Source organism: Ixodes scapularis, unplaced genomic scaffold (assembly GCF_016920785.2).
Source record: "Ixodes scapularis isolate PalLabHiFi unplaced genomic scaffold, ASM1692078v2 PGA_scaffold2__306_contigs__length_199485367, whole genome shotgun sequence".
In the NCBI taxonomy this organism is placed as follows: Eukaryota; Metazoa; Arthropoda; class Arachnida; order Ixodida; family Ixodidae; genus Ixodes; species Ixodes scapularis.
In genome coordinates, this window is record NW_024609857.1 from 6,905,771 (window position 1) to 6,931,012 (window position 25,242).

A 25,242-nucleotide genomic window follows, 5' to 3' on the forward strand; every position below is an offset into this window, starting at 1 on the left:
TGATATAAAAAAATGATAAAAACTTATTTTATCTATTAAGAATTTTATGCAGTGCCAAGTTTGCCTGTGTTATGAAAACCTACGTTAAGACTAAAATAAAAAAGTTGGATCTGGGCGTATACACTAATTAATCTTCCAACTAATCTTTATTTTCCTAAGAACTCAAGTGTGATTCGTTCGATCATGTATCTTCGATGTCCGGAAGAGTCGGATGTGTGTATCTTTATTTCAAAATGAAGCGATCCTTGTGAGCGTGAAATTGACGCTCGCGTGACAGAGACTGTTCGCGCTCGACGGCCGCGGCTTGCTGCATCTTTTATTTCGCAGAGATCTGCCATAGCAAAGTTTCCCAGTTAATAGACATTACAGCACTTGAAGAAGCCAATGAGAGCGGAAAACGTAAAAACAAAATACTGATTTAATTGCGGAAAACACGAAACATAGTGGTGATGTTTCCCTTTGAAAGCATGCAAACAAAACCTGAACCGAAAGTTGTCTCGGCCCCCTGTCATGGCGGCCGGAAGTGGCGAGATTACCATGTATGTGTTTTGGGTTCACAAGCTATTTTACAGGATTTGGACGTAAATGGAAGCTTGTGCGTGTTGGTAAGGCATGATTGCTAAACGTACAGTGCCAAAATACTAGGAGAGAAGTACGCACAATTTACTGACTTTTACAAGGAGTTGTAAGTCAGTGAATGTCTGTTCCCATTCTGTCCGGCCTTTTGGCGCTGTGCGTATAAGACACAAAATGCAGCTTTGTTGCGAGTACAAAATTTATATTTATTTAAGGTACATCATATCAACAATTTGTATAATGTTGAGGTGCGAAGCAATCAGTATTACGTTTTAAGAAGCCATGTGTTAATTTTAAAGCCAGTGTTTACGAAGTAAAAGCTAAAAGTTTGTTCCGAAAACCATACTGATACGCAACTACTACTGTGTTTGTTATAGGGTGACGAGAAGTAGGGACACCTGGAGTGCTGTGGGTTTTTATTAACGTCGCTAGTTGCTATCTCGTGGATCAGGAGAGGAGTCGGTAAGAAAAAACTATGTCTGACAAATAAGATGAGGCGATGATGGCTGCTGTTCTTCAAGCCATGAGATTACCTAAACTAACGCCCATTTATAAGTGTTGAAAACTTATTTACCCAGTTGTTATTTGTGCTTTACTAGGAACTTTTTTCCTATAACTTTATTTTAACCATGGCTAAATTAGCTGTGTTTAGGGCAAACCGACCTATATGGTCATTACATACAAAGATAATTTTCTAAAGATATTAACAGGTTAGTATATTAGGATAACTTTTTTATCGCAAATTTAAAAAAAGGCTGAGATTGTCACTGAAAAGTTGCTCTATTGTTTGAACAAAGAGTTTTTGCTTTACAGATGCCTGGAATCCGTTTCCTTCAGTGCCACAAGTGCAAGAAAAGAGAGGTCACATTGAGGTCCTTATTTAGGCACCTTCATGCGGAGCACGGACACGAAAGAAACTGGCTGCGTGGCCTTCAAGGGTGCTTAAAGACATATGTCACATATGGAGCATACCGGAAGCACGTTTCGAGGTATCATGCGAAAATCCTTGAGGAAAACAACATTCAGTACAACACTGAAGGAAGCGAGGAGTCGGAGCATGGTGTTGCATCCACCAGGAGGGAGCAACTCAACAGCCTTCCAGTTATGCCGTTCAGTGCGAATGCCGATATTTCACAAGACATGGAGACCAGTGTGCCTGACTCACCTCGCGATGGGCCAGACTTGTTCAAGCAATTTGCTCTCTTGCAGCTGAAGTGGAAAGAGGGAAAGCGCTTGCCAAGTTCTACCTTGCAAGATATATCCACTGATGTTGTTTTGTATCTGCAGAGCATGTTTGAGCTTTCCCTTTCTGCTTCGCAACTGGTAAGGAATAATGTGAAATCATTTGTTGAGTGTAAGCTTGAAAAGCTACTAAATGAGCATGAACGAGAAATGTATTGGAAGTTCTGCCTGCCTTTTGTAGAGCCAGAAAGTATTTGCATTGGTAGAGACTCAAGAGGAAAAAAAGAGACTTTCAGCTATATTTCTGTGACAAAAGTCCTAGAGAACTCACTGCAAAACGTTTCTGGCAATGTCGGGTCTTCACATTCACCAAGGTCAGATGAGTACCTTGTCGATGTCTTTGACGGAACAGCTTTTCAAGATCATGCATACTTTCGGGGTGATAATAGACAGCTGTGCATTCAACTTTACACCGACGAATTTGAGGTCTGTGATGCCCTTGCAAGCAGACGAGGAAAGCAGAAACTGATGGCAGTGTATTACACAGTACTGAATGTTCCTCTTGACTCTAGATCGAAGCTTTCCTCCATCCACTTGGCAGTGCTAGCAAAAGAAAAACTTGTAGCAAAGTATGGCTTAAAGAGAATACTTGAACCCCTTGTAAATGATGTGGCGCTGTTAGAAACAGTAGGCGTTACTGTTAATGGAGAACTTCTCAAAGGGTCCGTGTTCTTCGTTACAGGGGATAATCTTTCTTTGCACCGATTAGGCGGTTTCAGGTGCAGCTTCAGTCATGGTAGGATATGCCGACACTGCATGGCCTTACATCATGAGATAGGAACAAAGCACCGACCGTCTGACTTTCAGGAGCGAACACCATCTCTCCACAACCACTACCTCAGCTTGCTATCTCGTGGTCTCAGCTGCTTGCCTTTGTATGGCGTGCGCAGTGAATGTGCTGTCACATTTTCTGGCTTTGAGCCTACACAACACCTTCCGCCTGACGTCATGCACGATCTACACGAGGGAGTTATACCACTGTTGCTAAAGGAGGTTATTTCCTTTTTTGTCAAGGATGGCACTTTTACTTTGGAATTGTTAAACACTGCCATTGTGACGTATAAATACAGTGAGGATGATAAGCGTAATAAGCCGGAACCGGTGTCAACTAGTATGTTGCAAAAAAAAAAGGAACTATCAAAGGGAGTGCTTCGCAGCTGTACTGCTTATTTCGGTACTTGCCTTTTTATGTGGGGGAGTGCATACCAAGGGGCCAAAGGTGTGGGAGTTGTACCTTTTGTTCAGAAAGGTAGTAGACATAATCATGAGCAAGCGAGTAACAGTAGAGTATATTGCATACCTCGAACGCCTGATCACATGCTTCTCCGTAGACTTCAAAGATGTGTTTCCAGCTGTTCGTGTACCTTGCAAATTACACTTCCTGATTCATTACCCTAGGTACATGCTCATGTATGGGCCACTTGTTCGGATTTGGTCGATGCGCTATGAGGGCAAGCATCAATACTTTAAGGACTTAGCCAGAAAGCTTAAAAACTTCAAGAATATCATGTCCACTTTGGCAAATCGTCATCAAGCTTATGAGATGTATCTGCAGTGTTGTGAAACCGGCGATATGAACATGACCACCAGGGGATGCAAGCCCTTACTGTATGAGCATCTTCCTTTCGTTGTAAAGAATTTCATATGTGCAAATGCGATGAGCACTAAAAACATCTTTTCTTTGGTGTCGGCTGATATTGGCGGCACTGCACATGCAGTTGGCAGTGCTAAAGTGATCGACTTATCTTCCGACCAGCCAACTTTTGTCATGGTTACTGGTATTTTTTCAGTGAGCCGGCATGTCTTGCTCCAGGTAAAGAAGCTTGAGACAATAGAATTTGATGAACATTTTCATGCATACGTGATCAGGAAAACTTCAGAAACTAGCATTTTGACTGATGTATCAAGCCACCAGACAGACGCACTGGCCATTCATGTTTTAGGAACCAGGATCCTTGTTTCTGTACGCCATGCTCTGATATAGACTTCACATCCCAGAAACTGCTCAGTGTACATTATTTGAACTTTTTCTTGTGTTTCTTGTTGCAATGAATAAAAGTAGTTTGAAGTGTTGGCTTCATGCCTTGCAACGTTGTGTTGTTTGTGAGATGTACAGTCATGATCTCGCTTAGCGTGAACTTGGAAGCATATAGCCGGGCGTACCCATGTTCATGGTAAGCGAGATCATGACTGTACTCTTCAAGGGAATACCCCCTTTTAAATGTATATATTAACATGAAAGTGTGTCTGCTTTTCAACATATTAGTCAACACACAGAAAAAAAAAACTTATTTGCAAAAGGAAATGGAGTGATCTGCAATAACAAAATGTGGCTTGCTTTGCTAAGCGCGAGTTGAATGCATGCATTCACTAGTAGAATTCAAAAACCTATAGGGGTATCCCAGATTGTAAGCACGGATGAAACCAACTGTTAGCAGTAGGGCTTGGCGTCGATTAAAAATTTTAACCCGATTAATCTCCACCCTTTAATTGATTAATTAATCGATTAATTGGTCTCGTTCATTTCTATGCATAATAATATTGATTAAAAAAATTGCATCTACGTTTTTTTGCTGAATATGTGTTAAACGACGCAATTATTTTACTTATGAATCAACTTCGATATACAGTTGAGAATAGTTAAAAAACACTCACGCTCACGCATTATTACTTCAGCTCCATGAGGCAAAAATGTTCGCTGATATTCTCCGAGGAGGGCGACCTCCTTTTATTGCTCATAGTAGTCTCTGCTGCGCTAAACGGACACTCGCACGGCGTTGAAGTCGCTGGGAAATGTGTAACCTTGTGCACATGTCTGAAATTACAAATCTCCCCCTTACAGTTTACCTTAAGTTAATACTTCACCTAAATTTTCCACTTCATGTTGGTGTGCTCGTTCATGTCTGCATAGTGAAAACGTTTCATTTTTATTTAATTTTGGTTCGTCAAAATTTTACCGATTAACCGGTTAAACAATTTAATTGCAATTAAAGCATTAATCGATTAATCGGTAGATTAATCGATCGATTGCCCAGCCCTAGTTAGCAGTCGTGCTGAGATAGCGTCACTATTGTTTAACTGAGGATAACTAATTAACTAGATCGAATTACTGAGTCATTAAAGACCTCATGAGTGACATGGAAAGTTGTAGAGCGCTATGAGAAACCTCACATTATGATGTTTCCAACAAGGTGTGCTTTGCATGGTTTTGTTTACATGGCAAGAAAGGACGTCCACGAAGCGCGTCCCAGTGGGCCACGATTTGAAAGCGCGTGGTCACGTGTTTTCTCAGTTTTCGTGGGCGTTTCGTTCTTCCATTGTGAGCTGAAGTACGGAAAGCCCACTCTGCTGGCAAGCACCGCAATCTGGTGTTTCTCATGCTGCTCTACATCTTTCTAAGTCTCAAGTGGGCTCTTTTATCAATAAGTAAAAAGTTTGACTAATTATTTTTACATAATTAGTTAGCCACAATAAAACAAATGGTGACGCCATCTCAGCACGACTGCTTACCCGATTGGTTTCATCCACCTAAAGGGTACTTAGACGTTCTCTTCAAATTTGCTGCATGCTACCTGAGACGCCCGGTGTGTGCATGTCACACTTGGTTCACAGAGCTTAAAAATCAGCATGCGCGGCAGCAAGGTGAAGAAATTTCGGTAAGCATGTGCTGATACACTTATGAGTCCCTCTTTATTTTTCTTAATTAACAAGCCATACGCTTAATAACAAGCGCGTACTATATGTGTGCATCGCTCGCGAGCCTGTCCATGCAAAGATTAGTCTGAAATCTGCCACTTAGAAATAAGTGGTAACTGCATGAGCTCTATAGGATAGGGTGCTGCGAATATATCTATAAATGCACCCATACACCCTACTAATCTTCAACACCTTTGCACCTACGCACCTTTAAAAGGTGCATGGGTGTTTTAAGGGCTTTCAGGCGATGGCTACACCCATTTTCAAAAAACATACAAAACAAAAGGGTGTAGAAAGGGTGTCCTCAGCAAAAAAGTACCCTTGAGGGTGCAAATTTGTTTACAGTGTAGATCGCATCGCAAAAAATCAAGTCAGCAAGCGACTGCTCAAATCGCGTCGCTTTTTTCCCGCGATGGTCGCTTTTGCGATGAAAGTTATCGCGCGACTAGATTGCATCGCAGGTATGAACGCGCCTTTACGGAGTATGTCGATGAATCGAACCTCCTTCCATATCTGTAACTCCTCCTCTTTCTCCCTGCCTGCTGGTCGAAAACATCTCGCGTGTACATAGAGTGCACTGACGGGTATAGGAACAAATGGTCCCGGAACTAATGGTCCCGGAACTAATGGTCCCGGAACTAATGGTCCCGGAACTAATGGTCCCGGAACTAATGTCCCAAGTCCAAAGTAGGAAAAAATGGTCCCGTAAGAAGATTGTTTTGAAACTAAGATTTTCCATGCAATATACTTCATTCGTTGTTCAATCAATGATTGCGCGGTGGATTGAAGGATCTCGTCTATATTTGAGGCCGGTTACTTCGAAGAAAGTGGTCGGGTACTGAACTTAATTTTATTCAAAATCGTCAGAATATTTTGGAAATGAATACTGTCCAACAGTTGACTCTTAACTGTTTTAGTTTAGTGAGCTTACACGATATTATAGGAGTTATTACGGGTCCATATCACTTCAGCGAATGACGTTCTAGCAAACAGACGGTTGAGCGAATCGACGTTTTAGTAAATAACAGGGGCGCGTGTTACCTCCCCCCCCCCCCCCCGCTTACGCCCCTTCGCGGTGACAGTATCCGGCGGCTCATCACAAAAACGTGAACCCACTTGGCTTACCCGTAATAAACGCGCTTCGCGGCGGCCGACTATTCGCTAAAGTGTCATTCGGTGAAACGCGGCGGTTCGCTAAAACGTCATTCGATCAATTGAGCGCCTCCCCCCCCCCCTCCCCCCTAGTCATACTGTTGAAGACGTGAAACTCAAATTTCTTCCATCTCGTCATGACACGTGGTGGTAGCACACATAACGAGCGGGCCTCGATGCCTTTATAGGTGTATTAGGTTTCCATAGCGCAAAACATTTGTTAGCTTCTCAGAAAAATATAAGAACCGGTTCAGTTCGTGCAAACGGCAACCTCGAAATTCGGCGAGTGTTATTGGATTTCATCGGATTTATCCGAAAACGGAGAAGCCACGTTGGCGATATCGATCTGGCATCATTTTTTCCTAGTTTGTAGTTGGGACCATTAGTTCCGGGACCATTTGTTCCGTTTCCCTGCACTGACGCAACACCTCTTTCGCGCGCTTTCCCCGATTATGAGTGACCAAGTGGCTGACGTCATTTGGTCAGACAAAATGGGAGAAAGAGCGCGTGAGAGCGTAGTTTCGGCTGCGTTAACGAGTCGCTTCTGGCCACCAGAAAGAAAGGCGGAGTGACGTCACGTGCAGACCATATATATCAGCCAGGCACGACACAATTTTAGTCTTCTTCTAGAGGGAATCGCACTGCACCACACTCGTCGGCCTTTATCCGACCTCGAGTGTGATGTGCTAATGGTGCGCCCTGTCAATCGGCTTTTAGTTGGGTCCAGCACCTTACTCTATAGCCACCTTGCACTGTTTCAGCTGGCTTTGCATAGACAGTGGCGTTGCCAGTTTTATGGCACGTTCCACAAAAAAGCTGGACTTTTCTTTTTTCTTTTTGCTCTTTGGTAGTGGTAATCGCCACTTTCCTGGGTACTTGAATTTTGGCAAACAAAGAGCGCTTTCAAGATATACTTGAATTGTATTTTAACCTTGATTAAATTTCTATCCTATCGGAAGGGTTTGTATATTACCGAGGTTACTGTGATTGGTCAGTATGATTTGATACTGTCTTGGTCTCCTTTGCCCTTATATAATAATCTTAGATTATTTTTAGCGCAAAACATCAATCTCAAGAGCTCTTTTGACAGTTACCAGCACTGCCACAGGTGACGAGCGCGTTGGCAAATATTGACGTTGGTCGTCTGCAAGCATCTCTGCCTTTCCTCCTCACCACCGATTCGATCTCCAAACACCCGACATAAGGATCGCAGCACACGATAAAATACTCGCCTCGGAGCACAGTGTACATGCTTCAATATTCTTACTTGTGTGCGTTTCTTCCAAAGACATGCGTACTCCCTGGTGTCAAGCAATGGCCGCCGGTGGCGACACCAACGGATCGCGCTTCCCCGCACCGAAAATGAAGCCACCGTCGGCCATCTTACGAGATATGCTCTAGCGCTGTAAAGCCTAGACAGTTACCATGGTTACCGTGTGTAGGTCACGATCCAGCAATTGTCATAGAGATCAGTGAGTGGGACGCACTGATCTCAATGACAATTGCTGGATCGCGCTTCCCCGCTTGTTCGCTGCAGCGCGATAGAAGCCACCGGACGGCCATCTTGCTCGGGTAGGATTTGCGGTTTTCCTAGCATTTGGCTGCGGTTGGTTGGTTGGTAAAAACTATATTGTTTTGCTGCGGTTTGCCAGCGTGCTATCAGACACGTTTTCTACTCGTTCGTCGTCATTCGCCGAAGAAGCTTTTTAAGACTCTGTGTACCATTGAGACTTGCCGTTGTGAACACGTGGAAAATTTTACGAAAGCGCAGTGTCGCAGGAAAAGGCGCAACTCGTCGAAAGCAAGTTTCGCCGGTCTCGCGGCGGGGTCAAAGCTCCCTTGGCACGCCGAAGCGCTGTGTCTCTGTGTCGTCACACGCTTGGATACCGACCAAGAATCGACGCCGTGTGAATGTGTTTTGCGAGTGCAATGTGCGTGAAGCTGTATGTGCCTCTGGAATAGCGTCTTACTTTACTCTGACGACTGCATACTTGCAGCCCTCGCGGTCCAGAAACGAGCTTAGTCCAGCGTCCACTAGCGACGGAAGAGGGGGGGGGGGGGGGGGGGGGGGAGGTAGGTCTTTTTTTTGTCCTTAGACGATTTACAGAATACCGTGCACAACAGCTCCTCACCACTAATATGTGCTGGCTCATTATCAACTTACTTAATTTCACTTGACGTTTGAGCGCGGCTCGCCTAATTGTATGGTCGACAGATTTCACACGACCTTATCGGCCGCGCTTCAAAGATTTTCATTCTCGCCGTCTTGTACATTTGCTTTCGAAAGCCCTCCTTGCTCCACAGTGTTGCTCTATTAGTGCTCCCACGTAATCCATTAGAGTAGATTTGGAACATAGCCATGGTTAATAGTACATAAGAGCTCATACAGATTACCCCCCCCCCCCCCCCCCCCCGGTCCTTTATTGATAGCAACTCACCGAAACAGTTGGACGATTCAGAACTTCGTGGCCGATGTATATATGATCTAAAGACGCGCGACACACCTTCAGAACTTTGGTGCGGCGTCGATTCTTGATCGGTATCCAAGCGTGCGAACGCACAAAGATGCAGCACTCGGCGTGTCAAGGAAGCTTTGATCCCGCCGCGAGACCGGCGAAACTTGCTTTCGACGTGCGGTGGCTTTTTCCTGCTGCATTGCGCTTTCGTAAAATTTTTCACGTGTTCACAACGGCGAGTCTCAACAGTGCACAGTGTTTTAAAAAAACTTCTTCGACAAATGACGACGAACGAATAGAAAACGTGTCTACATCACGCTGGAAAACCACAGCAAAAAGCTAGCAGAACCGCAAATCTTACCCGAGCAAGTTGGCCGTCCGGTGGCTTCACTTGCGGGAGCGGAAAGCGCGATCAAGCAATAGACCTATTGCTATATTACAGAGCCGTATATGTAGAGAGTTTGGCCATTCGTTGGGAAGTATAGGAGACAAATGAGGAGGCGCCCTTGGCCGAAAGCGGGCTGGGCGTGTTCCAGGGCGTCTTCAGAAATTCGAATGTGACCAACCAGAAGCCGGAAATAATACCCTGGCGGTGGTCGCGGGAAACAAACCTGATAACTGCATTGGAGTAACTCTCGATGGCTGAAAATGTGGTACACGTGATGTTTCAATCACGCTCATCCGAAATGATGGTGGAAGAGTGCGACTAGCGGAACGATCGACATAATCCGTACGCCAAACGCCGAGGGCCGGGAATTGGCCGTCCGAGCGGTCACATTCTGTCCGCGCAAAACAGAGTTGAGCGGCGCATTCGTTTCTTACACCTTTCTGCATGATCGTGATCAAAACAACACTTGCACCCTATTTTCAACCACGAAGAGTTACTACACTTCACTCTTGCACGCTTATTAAAACCATATACGAACATAGACCTTTGATCAGAACGGTTTCTCGCTACCACCGCTAGGGGATTCTTTTCGGCTTCTGGTTGGTTAGGAGGGCATGCCAAGCCCTCTTTCCGAGTCTGCCGCACGCCCTGGCTCTGCCCGCGCCTCCCATTGACCAAACTCTCTACATATACGGCTCTGCTATATTACCCAAGCATCAGGGAGAATCCAGGGATTGGTGTTCTACGCACCGCACGTGGTGGTCTCAGCAGTAATAAATTTTCTAAAGCAAAAACCTAAAACAACTTGTATCTTCCACGCGCGTTCGTCAATGCTCTGATTATTTACTTCGAATCTTTTGTACGGGGAAGGCGTGCGCGTGTGGCGCGTGGAACACCAATCCCTGCTTTCTCCCTGATGCTTGGGTAATATTGCAAATGGTCTATTGTCATTGAGATCAGTGGTGGGACGGCCGGAGAAGTCACTGATCTCTATTGTAGTAGGCTGGATCGCGGACCGCGGCCTCGGCAGCTGGGGCCGAGTGTCGCCACCGGCGGCCATTGATTGACACCAGCCAATGCATGGGACTCTATGGGAAGAACAAGAAAAAGTGCCGTTTCCCCCGTTTCTAAGCTGCTGTCGGCACTGAAACCTTTAGGATGCTTTTCGATAAGCCCGTCAAATAGTTTGCGTACAAGCATTAAAACTGACAGCCCTCGCAGTTCTTATAAATAAATATTCTGTGGTCGAGAGTGACTCCGTTGTAGTGCAGCTCAATGAGGCGAGAGTTACCTAGAGTTACCGCGGAGTCGGTGGTGGTTTCGTTGAGTTTGGTTTAGCAGACGACCAGCTCGAAGGCTTTGCCACGCGGAATTCGCTCACTCCCGGAAAGCCGCTGTCGAGATGGTACTTTGACATTCATCAACTACTGGGCTTCCCCATGGACGGTCTCATTGACGGCAAGTTCCTTTGTTTACTCCACTACGAGAGCAAGCTTGCCGGCTCAGCCGTAGGTGCTCCGGTAGGTGCTCCGGTATGGCCACTGAGATCCGACGCGCGCCTTGGCGCGCGTCGGATCTCAGTGGCCATGTTGGAGTATTCAAAGTTCGCAGCGTCGCCACGGGATAGCGCCATAGCCCCACACTCTAAGAAAAAAAGGGTGTAGTTGGGTGCATCAGGCGCTCGTGCACCTTTTTCCTGAAAGACGCACCCTCCGTTGAGCAGCCAGTGTGCTTGTACGCCGACAATGAGCATCCCCCTCTCCCTTAAAAACATCTAGGTGTACCAATGCACCGCCACGCTAGCCACGCGCCCCGATCAGCTTGTGCTTGGATTCCCCCATAAGGGTCACTTTTTGGGCTGGGCAGTTTCTTAGGAAGTATGGAGCTATCCTGTTCCCTCGGTATTGACAGTAGAGTGAACGCTATGCTTGTTTTAGGCCAATCGGGTCTCCGGGTAGGATCATGTGACTACAGTCTCCAAGCTGTTTGATGGATTGAGGGCCCGTACCGTGAGGACAGGGTGTAGCGAGCCAGGATACGACCGACACGTTTCAGAACACAACAGAGGAATGAATTTAATCAAGCGACAACAAGTAAGTACAGCGAGAGGGGGCGCCACAGGAATGCGGCAGACTATTTACAAAGTCAATAGGTGGCGACCTCTACATCTCCCCCCTTTATGAAAGATGAAAGATGGAGGAAGCCTACTACATAAAACTTCACAAATTTAAACGAGTCGGCCGAACAACACGTCGGCCACTACGAGTTCGCACAACACCGTCGCTGTCGGTTGGGACCGGGACCGGCTCAGTGGCAGGGGGCGGCCCTGTCGGGCTTGCGGGTCGTGGTTGTTCAGGAACCAAGACGTGTTGCGCTGATTCAGGCTGATCTTGTAGTTGTGCCTCTCCACCGAAAGGCACGAGATGGCGGCGGTTTCGCTGAAGAACACCACCCCGTTCTGTTTCCACAATATAACTTCGTGGTCGTTGAGCAGGACACAGCACTGTAGCGCGCACTTGATCAGGTCTCACCCAGACTTTCTCTCCGGTTCGAAGTCACGGCAGGTCCCTGGCCGCGTGACGCCGGTTGTAGTCTGCAGCCTGTTGTCTTTTGTAGACTAAATCATTGTTGGCAACCTTGTGTTTCACTGGCCGGTTTGGACGGAGCTGCTCGTCGCGCTTAGGAACTCGGGTCTTCAGCTGCCTCCCCATCAAAAGCTGGGCTGGGCTGAAACCGTTCACTCCCGGGGTGTCTCGGTAGCTGAGGAGGGCGAGATGGGGGTCATCTGCCTTCCGAAAGAGGTCTTTTACCGTCCGGATCATTCTCTCAGCTTCTCCATTAGACTGGGCGAAGTGAGGGCTGCTGGTGATGTGGTCAAACCCGTAAGATTCAGCCAAAGATGTGAACTCTCTCTCGAAGAAAATGGTGGATCGTTGTCAGACCTTACGCGCTGAGGAATTCCATGGCGAGCGAAGATGCTCTCGATCACGTCGATGACAACCTGAGCTGTCGTGCTTCTTAGCGTTACAACCTCCGGGAATCGGGAGTAGTAGTCCACCACCAGGATGAAGGTTTGTCCGTTCAGGTGGAATAGGTCCATGCCGAGCATTTCCCACGGACGACCGGGGAGAGGGGTGGAGACCAGTGGCTCCGACAAGTTCACACGAGTGGAGGCGCACTGCTCACAATTGTTAACCATGGAAGTGATCTCCGCAGTTATGCCTGGCCACCATACCGATTCTCGAGCCCGGGCTTTGCTACGGTTAATTCCCTGATGTCCCTCGTGCAGCAACGTCAGCACTTGCAGCCTCAGTGAAGAGGGGATGACTAAGCAGGCACCCTTAAGAAGAACACCGTTGCAAACAGATAGTTCATCCATCACGGCAGCATACTTTCCGAGATGTAGCGGTAACTTTGACTTCTGCGGCCACCCGCGCTGGCAAAAGGAGATCAGTGCACTGCACTCGCCATCAGAGCCTTGTGCTTTCCTCACATCCTCCAAGCTGACAGGCAGTACTTCGGAGGTGCTGTCAACTACCTCTGTGGCAAAAAGTTCCACAGTGTCCAAAGGACAGGGTGCCTTTGGAGGAATCCGCGACAAGGTGTCTGCTGTAGCCAGCAGCTTTCCAGGCACATAGAGCATCTGGAACTGATAGCGGATAGTCTTGAGCCTAAGTCTCTGTACTCGCGGAGGTAGCATGTCAAGCTCCATCTTTCCAAACAGCGAAACAAGGGGCTGGTGGTCCGTCTCCACGTCGAAGTTTATACCACGAACGAACTCGTCGAACCGCTGGATGGCCCACGCCGTCGCCAATGCCTCCTTTTCCGTTTGACTGTATCGTTGCTCGGTGTCTGTCATTGACCGCGAAGCGAAGGCGACCGGTCGACGTTCTCCCGACGGCTGAGTCTGCAGCAAGACGGCACCGAGTCCAAAAGAGCTTGCATCTGCAGAAACCGTCGTGGCATACGCCGGGTGGTACTTGGCCATGCACCGGTCTGAAGTGAGCAGCTCCTTGACCTTTGCGAACGCTGCTTCTTGTTCATGCTGCCAAGTCCAGCTCGTAGTTTTGTTCAAGAGGACTCGAATTGGGGCAGTGACGTCAGAGATGTGAGGCAGGAATCTTGCTAGGTGGTTTACCATCCCAAGGAGGCGTCTGACGCCAGCGATGTCACTCGGTGGATCCATGGTCCGGATGGCTTCCACTTTGCTGGGATCCGGCCTGATGCCTTCTGCCGAAACAATAACTCCCAGGAAGGAGACCTCGGAGACTCCAAACCGGCACTTGTCTTTGTTCAACGTGATGCCAGCTCCTGCTAGCCGAGACAACACCTGCTTGAGCCGAGCGTCGTGTTCCTCCTGGTTACGTCCAAAAACGAGAATATCGTCGATCATATTGGCGACGCCTTCTTGACCTTCGAGGATCCTGGCCATTTGTTTTTGAAAGTACTCCGGCGCCGAGGTGATGCCGAAGGGGAGTCTACAGAAACAATAACGACCGAAAGGAGTGATGAAGGTCGTGAGCTCCTGCGAGCCGGCTGCCAGCCTGACCTGATGGAAGCTTGCTGTGGCGTCCAACTTCGAGAAGATGGCCGCGTCGCCCAGGAGACCAAGGACCTGCTCGACTGTCGGCAGGATGTGGCGCTCTCTGAGTACCACTTCGTTGAGCCGTGTCAGGTCGACGCAGAGTCGATACGCTCCGGTAGGCTTCGGGACGGCGACGAGTCCGGAGCACCATGGGGTTGGTTTGTCGACGCGACGAATCACTCCGTCGCTCTCCAACTTATCTAACTCGTGCCTGACGACCTCTCGCAGCGGGATGGGAATCCGACGAGGTGCGCTGAGTGAAAATGGCACGGCGTCTGGCTTCAGGCGAATGGTGTACTCGTCCTTGAGTGTGCCCAGTCCGCGAAACAATTCGGCATGTAGTGTTGTCTCGGGAGCATCCACAGCACCTAGGAATTGTACAACCTTGAGAGCCTCAATCGCTGGAAGACCCAGAAGAGGTACGGAAAGGGAGTCGATCACATAGAGCCGCTGAGAGCTTGTCTTCCCTTGCCACTGCAGTCGTGCCAGATACGACCCCAAAACACGCAGCGGTTGACCTCCGGGTCCTGTCAGCAGGCTTTCCACCTTGTCAAGCTTGGCCGGCACGTTGGGAAAGTCACTCGGTACGGCAGACACTTCCGCTCCAGAGTCCACTTTGAATTCCGCGGTGTAGTTATTCACGGTGACGTCCACGTACCTAGCTTTAGCGGATGTTCCCACAGCGTGCAGCTGGACAGAGCCGAGCTTGCCTTGCTTGACTTTCTTTGCACAGCACACCTCAGCGAAGTGTCCCTTTTTTCTGCAGTAGTTGCAGAGCGAGTCCCGGGCTGGGCAGTCTGAACGCGCGAGGCGCGCGACCGCAAAACGAACAGGCCGATGACTCACGGGGATGCCCTGCTCTGGCTTGGGCTCCGCTTGCACGAGCTGCTTTGGCGTCGGAGCGCCGACGGGATGGAACTATCTTTTTTCGTAGCGTCGACTTGGACTGCACGGGAACTCTCGTTGCTTGGCCGAGCAGACGCTTTCTCTTTATCGGCGTCTTCGGACCGACGTGCCTGGGTCCAGGCTTCAGTGAGAGTTAACTTAGCGTTCCGACACAGCTGCTCCGAGAGACGCGTGTCACGCAGGCCGACGACAAACCTGTCACGAACTAAACGCTCTTCTATCGCCGCTGACTGGTAGTTGCAGCGCTTCACGAGCTTACACAGCTCCGCGTAATAGGCATCCACGCTTTCGTCAGGTTGCTGGATGCGTTTGTGGAAACGCGAAGACTCGTAGAGCTCGTTGGCTGGATGCACGAAGTGCGCCGTAAAGCGAGCAACCACTGCGGTGTACGAGGCGAGGGACGCCGCGTCGAGCGAGTACGTGTTGAGCAGCGGACGAGCTTCTGGACCCATACAGTAGAGTAGGGAGCGTACCTGGACGTCTTGAGGCGCTTGTCCAAGCCCAGACACGGTGACATAGTCATCCGAATGCAGCTCCGGAGTTCCCGGTTGGGCCGATAGGGGCGCCGCGCCGCTGGCTTCTCTCTTGTACGTCCATCCAAAGAGCAGATTCGTAGGTCTACCCAGCCGACTCCGACCAAACTGTTATGCTCATATTCGCCGCTATGATTTTCAGCGCAGGCGACGTGTATATGATCTTCGCTACCGAAAGCGAAGCACTCTGGGCTTTTCCGACCAATCAGTAAGAGTGAAGGGAAACGACCGTTTTTGTCTTTTTTGTTTTGGTTGCGCTCGCTCGTCACTCCAAGCTTTCAAACCGTTACGCGCGTGCTAAAATCGGAAGTGCGGATTATACGGCAGTATGCAGTACGGTGCGACGCTGCTGCGCGCTTATAATAATTAGAGATGTACGTCTCTAATTTGAGAGAGATTCTGCCGAGTGTTTTGCGTGCCTCATGACGGCGTATTACGGAGTCTACAGCGCGGCGAAGTAACCTCGGAGTGCTCATTCTTCCGCTTTCCAACAGACGACAGGTGAACTTCTATATAAAATTTTTTTTTTTTTTTGTCAGCGTTCGAAACTCGACTTTTCCATCAGAGCATCGAAATGGATTGCGTATGCAAATCGCCAGGACTTTGGAAGCCTGCCCGGGCTGCCCGGCTTGCCGACGAGCAAGCTGCGCCAGCGTCGTTTGTGCAGCGAGCACTTCGGTGCTACCGTGTTTGCAAGCTGTGGGAAGATTCGTTTGTGGAAAAACGCGTGCCCCACCGTTCTTGTTACGAATCCGTTGCTGCAAGGACTTGCTCCTCTGGGTGAGTTGCTGTCAGAGCAATCTTCAGTTAATTTGACAGCTTCCCCTATTGAAAATTCCATCAAGGTACGTAATTTGGGACACTGACTGCCAGTCAGCAGCCCTGGTGGAACGTGCCCTGATGGTCCATCAGACGACGCCTGACTGCCACTGATGGAATGTCCCAAATTACGTATGTGGTGGTCTTTGATGGAACGTATTGCGGTGGTCTTTGATGGAACATATTTGATGGAAGGTGTGATTGTGATCACTGCTGAGCTGATAGGATAGCCTAACCAAATTGCAGCGTTGCCAGAGAAACTATTACATACTTTCGACTGCCATAGGATCACTGCAAGTTAACTTCAAGGAGAACAGCCAATAAAATGACAAGTAAAATGCAAAATCAAACCTGTTGTATCTTTATTAGGTCACAGAAAACGCCTGCCTTGAGCGATGCTCCATCTGAAAAGGTAAAACAAACAGCACAGTTAAAATAAATTAAGTTAAAGCAGGTGGTAACTGCAATGGTGGAACTGACAAATGGTGATTTGGAGCTCTTGTAGCAGGCAAAAACTGGTTTTGGGGCAGACATTCTCACTTTTGGAGCAAACATTTTACCAATGTTATTGCGTCATTTCCCATGCAGAAGTTCAAAAATGCTATAACAACTTGGAACCTAATGCCGGAGCTGAGGGTTTCTCAGCAATGGTGACAGCTGCTCATATTGAATTCGAACAAGGGAATAAGTGTGTACCCGTCCTTATTTCTTGTTTTTTTCTTTCACTTTTGAAATTTGATTTTTTAGGCAACAGGGACATTCCTTCACAAACGGGCCCACGTGCACCCAAAGCATGTTTCAGAGAAACGCCCTCGATGTCTGAACCTTTCGAGACGACCGTATACTTTAATTCACAAAACGTATGCGACTCAGCTGAAGCTAGAGAGCAAGCATGCATGCTACGACATGCAGTCCCTTGCTTCCATGGATGAACACAAGCAGCAGACATATCTGAACTACGCTCACGGATGCTTTTTGTCTGCGCTCTTCATGAAACAATAATAATGAGCTGCGACATAGCGGTAATGCCAATAGCCCATCTGTAAAAAAATTTGCCTCTTTTACGGAAAAATTCTCTGGCACCTATGCTGCCGGAAAGGTCATCCGTAATTCTAATAATGGAAAAATCCTTTTAAACATATACACAATCCGTAAATAAAAGGACATTCCGCAAAACAGATTATGGAAAGCGCTCTACTATCCGTAACGCTATTCAAGAGCTGTCCATAAAACAACGGACTGGAATATGCATTCCGTAAAACCTATTACGGAAATCGCTCTAGTATCCGTAAAAGTGCATAAAAGTTGTCGGTAAAAGGGCAAACAGAGTAGGCTTTCCGTAACTTATATTACGGAAAGCACTCTTGAGTATCCGTAAAAAGTTACAGAATTTTGAAATGGAAAAGGATCTCTTTAAACGAATATTAAAAACTCTTTCCTATGCTGCTTGCAGCAATCATGCAATGTCACCTGAATAATTGATGAGAAAATAAGAAAAGTACCTTCGAACACTTTATTTGGGTCCTGGAAGAGCCAAAGTAGAGCCCCCCGTGGTGTTTGGCCTTTGTTTTCAGATGCTGCATGTAGCATGATGTGCTAAAGAGAAAACAGAGAAAAAATAATTAAATATCTATAGCAGATGCAAATTGAGCTTGTGCATAAAACACAGCCCCCCTCAGTCCATTTAATTATTAGCCATGAATCTTATACAAAAGTCAAATGGACATGGCCTCTAATTGTTCATCCTGTGACCCGATATCTGAAACCAATGTTTGACTTGAGGGTCTTGTTCTCCTGTTCCTTAGTCAAAACCGATACACTTCAAGCCTAAATTCGTTCGAAACTTAGAAAAAAATGCAAGGCCGGAATTGCAATAGTGATTTGGTTTATAATGTGAAGCATTTCTTGAGAACTGATGAACCAACCGGAAAACTCGATTCAGTTTGAGTAATGCTTTATTTCTGAGGTTCATGAGATGTTGCAGAAGAGTCTATGTAAAACTGGCTAAGCTTATATCCCAGACTTTCATAAGTTTGGGCAGCCACTCAAAATCTCCCATTAGAACGAAGGGCTAGTTGCACTCTTTCTCGTTGTCGAATCAGGTGGTCAGCCTCGAGTGCTTAGAGTGTGTGAACATAGAAACTTGATTTTCTCTTTAGATATCCCTGAAGGTTTTCACAGAACTGAGCGGGTGAAAGAGTGCATGTGTACTAAAACTGCTATCAAAAACTGGGGACTAAGCAGTAGCTTAGTCCATAGTCCCCAATCTTACAATTTGGGAGCTCCATCCTACCCACGGTTGAGCACACCTGTGCACACGCTTTTGAGTTGAGCGAGTGGTAAAAATTTACAGAGTATTTATATATGGCATGCAAGTCTGTTTGCAAGCTCCACACTTAGTGCACCTGATTACCCCCAAAATGTGATCTAGCCATTCCCTTTACCCCAAGTGCCTACCACTCAAGGAGCTTGCTTGGCCACCTCGTCAGCGCATTCTGGCTGCGCATTTCTTTTGTTGCCCGTTGAAAGGCGGACCCTTCTTCATAATTTTCTCTGAGAGACTGTTCCGATGTGTGCGAACGATGCATTTTGGTGTACCTGCATGCCATATACTCCAATTTACAAGTTGGATTTGGAGCTGACAAAAGCATAGGGTCAGATGCACGATTTTAAAAAGCTTTCTCTCTGCGTGAGTGCTCATACAAACCAAGCTGTCATCATGTGCCTCTGCCGTTGCCTGTGCTAGAGTCAAATCGGTCACACAAACCATAAAACAGACCAACCGACTGGTGAAAAGTGACAAAAAGGTTCGCCCACAAATGCTGTCGAATTTAAAGTGAAAATAGGTCAAGCCGAGACGAGCAACCCATTCAAAAAAAGGTACCATGAAACTTTCATTACACCAGTTATTTTATATCTACAAGAAATAAATATATGAAGCCAACCGCATAAAATTAATTTATAGAGACCATATTGGATCTGCACAGATGAGGAAGAAGCCAATCTTGTGGAAGGCCTTCTTAATAAATGTGGCCTTTGATCTAGTGAAGCTGTACAAGTTAGGATAGAATAAATGTTAGATTTTTCTCCATACATTGTGGACAAATAGGCATCCGACTATGACTGTGGAGGGGAGGGGGACACAGGCAGCAGCTGCATCTTTCTTCTGCGTGCACCTCGACCAAGTCGTATTAATTTGGGTTGTGGGGACCTGTACCTGCATGTCTTGGCACAGAAGTCCGCCGAGCACAGCGATTTCTGTGCCAAGACATGAAGGCCACAAGACATTTTTCAAAGAATTGGGCAGCTAGCAGGACTAGTGGGCAGCAAAACCACTGCCACCCACTGTGAGAAAAACCCTGGTTGGATGTGATCAATATTGTTTAAACAGTTTTCAGAAGGGTGCTGTCAGTCACATCAAGTTTGCTTTTCTCTCAGACCATGCTAGATTTTAAAAACTGAACTATTTACTTGCCAGCAAAAAACATGTGCAGCCAACTCCACAAAATGACTTTTTCAAAGTGACCAATCGTCAAAAACTGCTCCACGTTGTACAATTCCAAATGTAGTTCCTGAAAAAAAAAAAAAAAAAGACAAACACGAATGACAATCTATACAAATGAGAGTAGCTTAAATCGTAGCTGGCTATAACTATCCAATGTAATCCTCCAATACAATGGCCACAGGAGACTGCCAGAATTCAGCTGACTTGTGCTCCTAGAAATTCCTACAAACAAGACTTCAGAACCATGCAGTTCCCTTTACTTAAAGGTTACCTTATAATGTGTTAGAATATACAAGAAAACAGATTTCAAATCTTGGAGCAAGACCTTGTAGGCATCGACATAAACTAAGCGAAAAAATTATGCGATTAGAGGACCCTTACAATATTTGTCGCCTTGGGCAAGATACTTTATATAAAAAGACTACCTAATTAAGCTAGTTAAGAAAAACGTAGCCTATATTGGTTACTCCTAAGAGGTAATTCCATTATCTTACTTTACTTCTTTTATTAAACAAATAAACAAGGAAAACTAGGAATTGGCTATGCTCAGGTTTTTTGCACAAAGTGCCGGTATCAGTGTTATTACATCTTATACTGAAGCAGCAGTTGCTTTTCTAAATTTTCATCCAAAATTTTTACATTACTGAAGGCAAGCACATCCATTTCCATCGCTGAACAAGCTTTCAACTGGCACACTCGGTGGAATGGCTTGCATGCACAAGGATTTGTTCCTGGTTAAAACCTCAACAATATACAAAGCCATTGCCTCTGAGGTTACCTTTCTCCACCACTGCTCCTCACTGTAAGCACAACTTTTGGAGGGAGTTGAGAAAAAATATTCTCCTTGTTTATCTGTTGTCAGTGTTTTCTCTGCATTGCCAGCTGCGCTTTGTCATTGGCACTTGTCATCCATAATCCGAAGTGCATAATCTTTTTGGTCATTGTCTATCCATGACAATCTAGATATAAGGTATGCATCACATCATGCTCCTCAATGTAACTGTAATTAGAAAATTAACTCCAAAAGAACATTGCTACTTTTTTATTCAGTAAAAATAACGTGATACAGAACTTACTTCCCACAAACTTAGTGTGTGACAGTTAGTGTTACCAAGAAAACAATTGTTACATCAATATGTTGCTTGCAACGTGTCACTACTTAATACTACCTGCGATTTAAACGTGGCAAGTTCATCGGCTACAAAAAGCCAGCAGCAGGTGACCTAGTATGTTTGAATTTAGCTATAGTAACTAGATTCAAATGAATTTAGCATATTAGGTTTGAATCTAGCTATAGTGAATAGTAACACCAGTTGGGGTCAAAACAATGTTACATGCGACGGACACTACTACAAAACTTGTCGGAAGTGACACCAGCTGGATCAGCGTTGTCTCCCTCTCAGAGTCGTGCTCGATCTGTAATAACTCACTTTTTACTTACCATGAAAATACACCAGCGAAGTTGACTCCGTAACTCGACTTGTTCAAATAGTTAAATCATAAAACGTTGCTCGACATCTCGTATCTTCTGAAAAACAAGACATACACAAGACTGTCAGAATGCCAGTTAAAGCAAGTGAGAGTAGCTTAAACTGCAGTTGGCACTGGACATGCAAAGTAACCCTGCAGTCCAAGCATGGCTGCAGGTAGCTGCAAGAGATCAGCCAACTTGTGTCCTGAAAAACCTCTACAAAACAAGAATAAACCATGCAGTTCCATTTTGATGTTAACTCATAATCTGCTAAAATATGCATTAGAAAAAGGCTTGATACATGTTCAAACTGGGGCTTTAGGGGCAACATGTTAGATGTGGCTGATATTGCTACAACAGTTGTCGAAAAAGTGACATCAGCTACATCAGCGTTGCCTCCCCCCCAGGGACATGTTCATTCTGTAAGAACTCAGACTGGAGACTTACCATAAAAAAAATACAAAAGCGAAGTTGACTCCGTAATTCAACTGGTTCAAATGGTTAAGTCGTCAAACATAGCTCGACGTCTTGAGGTGCACACTGTATTTTCTGAAAAACAAGACACAAGATTGTCAGACTGTCAATTTAATCAGGTTAGAGCAGCTTAAATAGCAGTTGGCACTGGACATGCTAAGTAATCATGCAGTGCAAGCATGGCAGCAAGTGGCTGGCAGACCGGCCGACTTGTGCTTTGAAAAACCTCTATAAAACAAAAAGAAAGAACCATGAGGCTTCACTTAGTTCAAAGCTTAAAAGTTACTATTTAAAGGGGGGTGCAACGATTTCCGGACTTCGGTCAAAAATTTGTGGAGGTTGCTCTCCGACACTTCTGAAGTAAAGAACAGGAAACCGATTTCGCCTGCGCGTCCTAGTTGTTGCGTAAAAAAAAAGACAGCTATTGGCATTTCGGGCACCCCTCAACTCACTCCCAGTCTTCAGGGTCACACCTGGTCGCACTCCTAGTGACGTCATTCGGAGTGCCGTGTAGGTTCCCGTGTGCTATCTCGGAGGACGCTTCCTCTCCCTCTTCTCTGCTGACATTAGCGGGCGTTATGCTGCAGCTTGGAGCCGAGCGAGGGCACGTAATCTTCTAGCCGTAGTTCCTTCGGCTGCCACTTGCGGCTGCAGGTGGGGGAAAAAGCTTGGCTTTTGTTTTGCGATTATGCAGCGGAATCGCAACATTCTTAATGAAGGAGATGTTTTCTGTATCCTCCGGGACGTGATAAACAACATAAAAATGACGAGATGCAAATTCTCTTAATCATAAAATCGTTGCACCCCCCCTCTAATAATAATACATTTAAATATCAAACGAATAATTATTTTGTGCGAGAGCAAGGGGCAAAAAAGTTGCAAGGAGAGTTTGTAAAGTGGCAGGGTGCCGGTTGCTGTAATTAAACAGACGCAGACTCCTAATAACACGGGATATGAGTACCATATCATGTCGCCCACATCTGCCTTGACACTAGCACTCGCACTGCGTGCATGCATCACCGGTTCACAGCAGTATACCGTAGCAAATCATGTATTGGCTCAGGGGGCTCAAACATTTTACAGATCAACCATCTGTGGTTACAATTACAGGATGCCTTCCCGTTTTAAATAAACGAGTTGAAATAAGTTTTATTTGCTTACAGTTCCCAGACTTCTGTGTGGGCTTTTGTGAGTCGTTTCAGTTGCTTTTTTACGATGGTGTGTCCTGGAGCATTCTCAGATTGAAAATTCGTAATACTGCTGAACCGTCCTATCCGATGAAAGTATAAACAAAATATGACATCATTCTCTTCGATATTTGAAAGTTCTGAATACTCACAAAGCCCTTTGTTACGCTTCTCAAAAGATTGGCATCAGTCACATTAGAGTTGTCTTCCTCTTAGGTACATGCTAGATGTCTAGGAATTCAAATTTGCACTTACCATAAAAAAACATACAGGTTCAAGGGATTTCTGTGGAGACTTCATTTGAAGCCCTTTAGCATCGCTAAAATCTTGAGCTGGGCCGTCGTTCGCTTCACTGCTCCCATTTTCTTCAAGCCCTTCTCCAGGTTGATTTGGAAGATTGGTCTAGGAGGATATATTGCATCATCTAACATTAATGCCATGCCTGCTTCAAGCATACTCAGCCTGGTGAAGGTGAAGCCATTTATTTTCTACTATCAAGTCAGACTATGGTGGTGTTGGAACATGTTAAACCTGAATGACTGCTGAACAAGCACACATTCTATAGACCGACACCCTGTTTATAAGCAAGCCCGCGTTGGCCAGACCAGGTGTGAGCACTGTGCGTGCGCAAAAACCAAATTCGCGTAAAGTGAAGCGTCTGCGCTGTGCCGCCGACAGCGCCACCGCAGCTGTGCGACGTCAGTGCTGCGTGCTGGTCTATACAAGATAACCATGCTTCCCTGCCTTGAAAGTTACAGCCTAATGACAACCAGTGTTCCCACGTTATCAATTCATTATAAATATGCAGCAGCGTAATTCTTTGTAAAATTAGTACAGCTCAAATGTTTGTGCGAGTTGTGAAAAAGGGCGCTACGGCACAATAAATGATAGGGTAATCTAGATTATGTCATTCTATGACACATCCTGTGGACTTGACGCATTTCAAGATTTTCTCACATTTGCATAAACTCGAGAGTGGCCAAGGCTTCCATTGAATAGGTAAATTCAACACGTAAAAAGCTCCAAACAAGACGCATACCGCCTTCAAGAATGGCATAGGCTCTTTAAACATTGGCCAATGCTCAGTGACAAGGAAGCAATTGTCGTTGAAGACGCCTCCTGAAAAAAATATGAGCTTGCATCTCAGACAATTTGAAACTGCAGGAACCGTGGCTATGTTCCTTACAAACAGTCTGACTGAGGAGCCAAGATTAATGCACACAATTTTGCAGTCCGTGGAACAGTGGTATTACGCGCCCTCCTGAGTGGCGCCGTGCAAGTATTGAGCGGAGGTATATTGCTTTAATATACACATAGAATATTATGAGCATAAAAATGAATATCAATACGATGATCTTAGACCATCTGGTTGGGGGGAATCAGCGTACAGTGACACAAGTGCATTCTGTGAAATGAGAAATTCATCGGCTGCATTATGACTGCTAACCAACCAGTGAATGTGAAGTACGCAGTGGTGATACACCAATGGGGAATCAGTTCATCGAACGACGTTTCCTCGACAGATCGTTTCATCGACAGCTCGAATTAACCTTCTTTTTTTTTTTTCCTTCTTTCTTTTTTTTTTTTTTTTTGGGGGGGGGGGGGGGGGGGGGGTAAGCTGCATGAGACTGTCGCCGCGAAGCGACCTGTACGGGTCGGTTAGGTGGGTTAACATTTTTGTAACGAGCAGCCGCAGACTGTCGCCGCGAAGTGGTGTGAACGCAGGCGGGGGTGTGGGTTTACGCGCACTTCAGTGATACACGAGTGGCGAAACGTCACTGCAGCATGCAATTCGCGTAACGAGTGTCGATGAAACGTTCGTGTCGACGAAACGTGTCCATAAAAAGTTGTCCACGAAACATACTGCCGCGAAACGAATTTCGACGAAACGATATGGACCCCCCGGCGAAATGAGAAGGCTACAGGAAGCGCGAACAACGATGCGAAACTCGTAAAGCGCACTCACGCACTCAGACGATGGGTTGTCACGTGCTTTACTGCAACTCTTGCGAGCCAGCACGCGCGAATAGCCTCCCAATCGCTACAAACGACGAACCGCGCGTCCCAGCGAGCTCACGACATGACACAAGGTTCAAACGAGCACCCGACTTGAGCTTTCAACTCTGAGAAGAACGTCAAACACGAACTGAGATAGCAGCGACAGTCATTGAACCCGAAAGTTTCAAGCGACGCAAATCCGTGGTTTCGTTTCTTTCGAGGAAAGGAGTGTCAAAAATACGAACGTATATATG

The 25,242-nt window shown here is 46.3% G+C and overlaps 1 pseudogene; it reads left to right on the forward strand.

Moving 5' to 3' along the window:
• The first annotated feature begins 2,766 nt into the window (after positions 1 to 2,766).
• Positions 2,767 to 3,802, forward strand: LOC121836873 (annotated as a pseudogene).
• The last annotated feature ends 21,440 nt before the right edge of the window (positions 3,803 to 25,242 follow it).